This window comes from Anoplophora glabripennis, unplaced genomic scaffold (assembly GCF_000390285.2).
Source record: "Anoplophora glabripennis isolate ALB-LARVAE unplaced genomic scaffold, Agla_2.0 scaffold536, whole genome shotgun sequence".
In the NCBI taxonomy this organism is placed as follows: domain Eukaryota; kingdom Metazoa; phylum Arthropoda; class Insecta; order Coleoptera; family Cerambycidae; genus Anoplophora; species Anoplophora glabripennis.
Window position 1 is genome coordinate 310131 of NW_019416899.1, and position 6000 is coordinate 316130.

Below are 6000 nucleotides of genomic sequence, written 5' to 3' on the forward strand. Positions count from 1 at the left end.
GGACGATGGGATGTTAATATGATGGCAGATTTTTGTTGGATGCTTAAAAAGGAATCCGAGCCAGATAGCAGAAAAAGAAAAAGGTATCCACTACATTACGATAAAAAAAGATAGAATGTTAAGATCCGAGACAATAACACGCGATTTTCCGTATTTTTGGGATGATTGTCGCGATTTAAAAAAACTGGAGGGCGATAGAGCAATTTTGGCTCCGGATTCGGTTTTAGCTCGTCAAAATACATATAAAATAGTCTTATTGTGCTGGTTCCCACGTTTATCTCAACCTTGGGACCCGTGCTCAAGCGAGAAATTGAAGATTTTCCGAGTTTTTGGGATGATTTTCGCGATTTAAAAAAAAATGGAGGGTGATGGAGCAATTTTGGCTCCGGATTCGGTTTTAGCTCATCAAAATACATATAAAATAGTCTTAATGTGCTGGTTCTCACGTTTATCTCAACTTTCGGACCCGTTGCCAAGCGAAAATTTGAAGATTTTCCGTGTTTTTGGGGTAGTTTTTCGCGATTTAAAAAAACTGGAGGGTGATGGAGCAATTTTGACTCCGGATTCGGTTTCAGTGCGGCAAAATACATAAGGATAGGTGGGTCTAGTCTCCGGTATTTTCATCTTTTTATTTGTGGGTCTGTGTAATTAGTATTTTCAATTATCAAAATCGTTAAAACTGTAAAAAGGTATTTTGTTCCGTTTTTTGAAACAAACAGCAGAATTTTAGCTTGTCACCTTTTCAAAAACGTATAGGTAAAAAGTATGTTATTGTTTAAGTTTCAAGCAAAATTATTATCAGTTTAAGTGAAGTAATTTATTTATTTGAATTTTTACTTTTAACTGTGTTGTGTTTCTGCGAAACAGTTTGTCTAGAATGTGTGCGAGCGCGTATGCGTGTATGTATATGGGGCGTGCGTATGTTTGTGTGTGTCAATGAGTGAATAAACGTAGGTACTAAAATGGCCCAGCGATATAGGTACAGTTGCAATGAATTATGGACATGATGGTTACATTTGAAACCACTAATGAAAACTTTGAGTTAATTGCACCATCCGTACAGCGATATTTATGCATTTATTTGTAAACAGAACCTGCCGAGCTATCAATGGAGTCAGTGGTTCCAAAAATTTTTTTTTCGTTATTGTGGGTAGTCCATAAGTATTAAAAAATAATTCGATTTGCAAAAAATATTACTGACAACTGAATTTTCACATCTTGATTTATTTACTCTTAAAAAATCTAATTCAATTTTATAAGCTCCTTGTATGCAAGTGTCCCAATAGGACATTTTGTCAAGCATAGAGCATTTGGAACATTATAAATGAGTAGGTAGTGGGGATTAAGGTCAAATTTCAAAGAAAATATTAACGTATTTTTACCTATTTCATTATTAATAATTGTGGGTTTTGATGTGCTCTTGGCTATATATGTATTTCCGTTTTATCTATTATCCATTACCTAAGGTCGGTCGATGCCGATGGCCGAGCGGTTCGGGGCATTAATACTTGGAATCGATGAATGCCACTGTCGCGGGTTCGATCCCCACGGCCGTAAGACTGTAGATGTAGCTATAGGTACTCCTAGGGGGAATTCTCTCGACGGGTATGGTAGGGTGGAAGAGCGTTGACTTGAGTCCATATGAAGATTGATACCGATCGGTATTTGACCATCCCTCTAATTAATGAGGTTTTCCACTGAATGGTGATTAGAGCTTGCCAACGTCATTTCTAGGTGCACATGCGGCTCTCTGAATGATAATATCCCGCCCCCTCTCCCGCACAAGACTCAAACTTCTGTCAGGCGGTCTTTTCATTTGTTACACTTTCACTAAAAGTTAAGTGTAGGTAATAAATGATTAGTTATTGAAATTATGAATTAATTTATCAATTTTATAGCAGCAATCAGAACACTTTGATATTATGATAACCCTCCTATTTCCTCTGTTACTTTGTTATATGAGGTGCTAGTGTAAGCTTTACACTACAGTTCTTCCTTTCTTGGAATGATATGCCTTGAGAGGAAATGAAAATTTATTCAAGTGTATTTAATAATTTTTATTCGTGTTATACAATCTCAGCATTACTTTGTGATCAAAGTTTAATATATTGGGCAACAACGTTACAAAACTAAGCTCCAGTATATTTCATGGGAGTTTACAGATTTTGGGCCCGTTCCAAAACTGCCGGGTCACTTAACGGCATGTTTGTTATTAGATAGGTATCTGCAGCAATGTAACTAAACTAGTAAATTCTAGCATGGGTAGTCAAAATCGATGTTTCTCCAGGTTTACATGTAAATAGGCATTACGTCTGTTTTATTGCATTTTCAAATAAAACAGATGTAAGAATTTTCATTTTAAAATATGTACCTAATTTATATTATTATCATCTTATACTTATAAGATGATAATAATATAAGATATTATAATAATTAATTTATTCACACAAACAATTTATACATAATAAAATACAGCAGTAAGAATAATAGTGAATAAATATAAATATTCATAGTGAAAAAGTTGTGATTCTAGGAATTGCAATTATTATTATTTATATAATATAATATTAATATACAGAGTGTTCGGAAACAACTGAACCATACTTTAAAGGTGGCCTTCTTGAATGAGGTTAAACCAATTTATATCAAGTACCGCGCACTAATTTTTCGAGTTGCGCAGCCGTTTTTGTATTTTGCGCACAATGAACATTTGTTTAATGTTTATTCTACATTTAATATCGTAATTTTCATTACTTATCAAACATTTAATTTGTTACATTCATTTTTATAATATATAAACACATTCTGATTAACATTTAGAAAAGGAATTTAATTTGAGTGTTTATTGTAAAATGTCGTTCAAAGATAGTAAATCTTGTAAATTGAGTTATATGCAGGAATCAACACTTAATACCAATATCTATTACTCTATAGGTATGTATTAGAAACCAAATTATTATGTATGAAAATGTGTGTCAGGTTGCAGCACCCAGCGCTCCCCACCCTTCCGAATTTACGAACTCGAACGAAGCTAATTCCCTATGTAGCGTTGTACGGTGAANGCCCCCCGCGCCCCCCCCCCACTTGCACACTTTTTACATACGTTTTGAACATTTTTACTCACATATACTTCTGTACCGCGCAGTCGGCGAAAAGATTATTAACATTGCTTAGAACGGGGTTTTATTTGTTATATCTCAAGATACGGTGATTATTGCAAAATAAAATAGTAGAATATTAATTATCTTTTTCAACAATATACAGGCTGTAACGTAAAGGTTGGGAATAAATTAAACGGTGGATTTTTTATTTAAAAAAATAAATATTTGTCATATAAAGTTATGCGCTAAAAAATTTTAAAAAATTTAGTTTTTTGATATCATTTTCAATACAAAAGTCTTTTTTCAATGCCTATTTGACCATGTTCGGTGGCTGAGTCAAAGGATACTTCATAATGTTTTTGTTATTTTCAGTGACGGCTCGCCGGATGACGCAAGTGACGCACCGTTTCACCTAAAATTTCCGCTTGGTTGTGCAATTTAAAATTATTTTTAATTTTATTTAAATTTTAAAATTTACGTATATTTCTATTTTCGTACGTATATTTTCAATAAAAATGTATTGTGTTTGTTTGTTTAACACGCAGAAATAAACAGAATAGTTACGCGGTGACCGTCTTCTAAAAAACCATTGCCTTCATTGAGCGCGAACATCAACCACGTATGTAGAGATGTTTTAAAATCTTATGAGCTTTGACCTTCATATGCGCAGAAACATAATTCCGACCGTCGCCTAAATTATTCTACGTCCTAAAAACATTACACCTATTATTCACAGTCTCTCTCGAGCTCTAGCGTAAACAAGCCTTTGATCCGATTACAAATATCATAATAAAATGCCCTATTCTTTATTATTTTAATTTAAACAATAAAAATATATATAACGAACGTTCGCCAGTTGACTTTATTGATGCCCGAGCGCCTTAGTTCATNAGATTGATACCGATCGGTATTTGACCATCCCTCTAATTAATGAGGTTTTCCACTGAATGGTGATTAGAGCTTGCCAACGTCATTTCTAGGTGCACATGCGGCTCTCTGAATGATAATATCCCGCCCCCTCTCCCGCACAAGACTCAAACTTCTGTCAGGCGGTCTTTTCATTTGTTACACTTTCACTAAAAGTTAAGTGTAGGTAATAAATGATTAGTTATTGAAATTATGAATTAATTTATCAATTTTATAGCAGCAATCAGAACACTTTGATATTATGATAACCCTCCTATTTCCTCTGTTACTTTGTTATATGAGGTGCTAGTGTAAGCTTTACACTACAGTTCTTCCTTTCTTGGAATGATATGCCTTGAGAGGAAATGAAAATTTATTCAAGTGTATTTAATAATTTTTATTCGTGTTATACAATCTCAGCATTACTTTGTGATCAAAGTTTAATATATTGGGCAACAACGTTACAAAACTAAGCTCCAGTATATTTCATGGGAGTTTACAGATTTTGGGCCCGTTCCAAAACTGCCGGGTCACTTAACGGCATGTTTGTTATTAGATAGGTATCTGCAGCAATGTAACTAAACTAGTAAATTCTAGCATGGGTAGTCAAAATCGATGTTTCTCCAGGTTTCCATGTAAATAGGCATTACGTCTGTTTTATTGCATTTTCAGATAAAACAGATGTAAGAATTTTCATTTTAAAATATGTACCTAATTTATATTATGTATTATCATCTTATACTTATAAGATGATAATAATATAAGATATTATAATAATTAATTTATTCACACAAACAATTTATACATAATAAAATACAGCAGTAAGAATAATAGTGAATAAATATAAATATTCATAGTGAAAAGGTTGTGATTCTAGGAATTGCAATTATTATTGTTTATATAATATATTAATATACAGAGTGTTCGGAAACAACTGAACCATACTTTAAAGGTGGCCTTCTTGAATGAGGTTAAACCAATTTATATCAAGTGACCTTAGTACCGCGCACTAATTTTTCGAGTTGCGCAGCCGTTTTTGTATTTTGCGCACAATGAACATTTGTTTAATGTTTATTCTACATTTAATATCGTAATTTTCATTACTTATCAAACATTTAATTTGTTACATTCATTTTTATAATATATAAACACATTCTGATTAACATTTAGAAAAGGAATTTAATTTGAGTGTTTATTGTAAAATGTCGTTCAAAGATAGTAAATCTTGTAAATTGAGTTATATGCAGGAATCAACACTTAATACCAATATCTATTACTCTATAGGTATGTATTAGAAACCAAATTATTATGTATGAAAATGTGTGTCAGGTTGCAGCACCCAGCGCTCCCCACCCTTCCGAATTTACGAACTCGAACGAGGCTAATTCCCTATGCAGCGTTCCGTTATAAATGCCACTAATTAAAAAGGAGCACCTAGGAGCACTTGAAATTGATTTAAAATGTAGAAGCTAGTATTAGACAATGTGTTGGTAGTGATTTCCAACTGTAGGCAAATGTAGCTAAAATTAGAGGTCCAAGTGTTTGGAGAAATAGGGCTTTTTTATTCTATGTTCATAAAAATATTTTTAAACAGAAAATAAAAGTCTCTGCAGCGTTTATTTTTTCAATTTTAGCTTATTGAAATATCCTGTTTTAAATAAAAAACAAAAATAAAGATGTCAGCTCAAGCAATAAAATAATATTCGTCTTGAAATATTAGGTTAAATTTCAGTCAGTTTAATAAAACATACAAGTAATGAGTTTGAAACGGTTTAAAAAAAAAACTAGTAGTCAGATCAAAGTAATTCTTTTTGATTTGATTGTAACAGTTATTTCGAAATTTAAAAATACCATTGCATATTGCATTAATAGTATATTGAATATATGACTTTTTTCCGCGAAATCCCCACAGTGCGCCGTATTCGAGGTACTTGTTCGGAACATATCCTCTGCGGATAAGGATCTTTGACTGTATAGTTAATAACAATATACG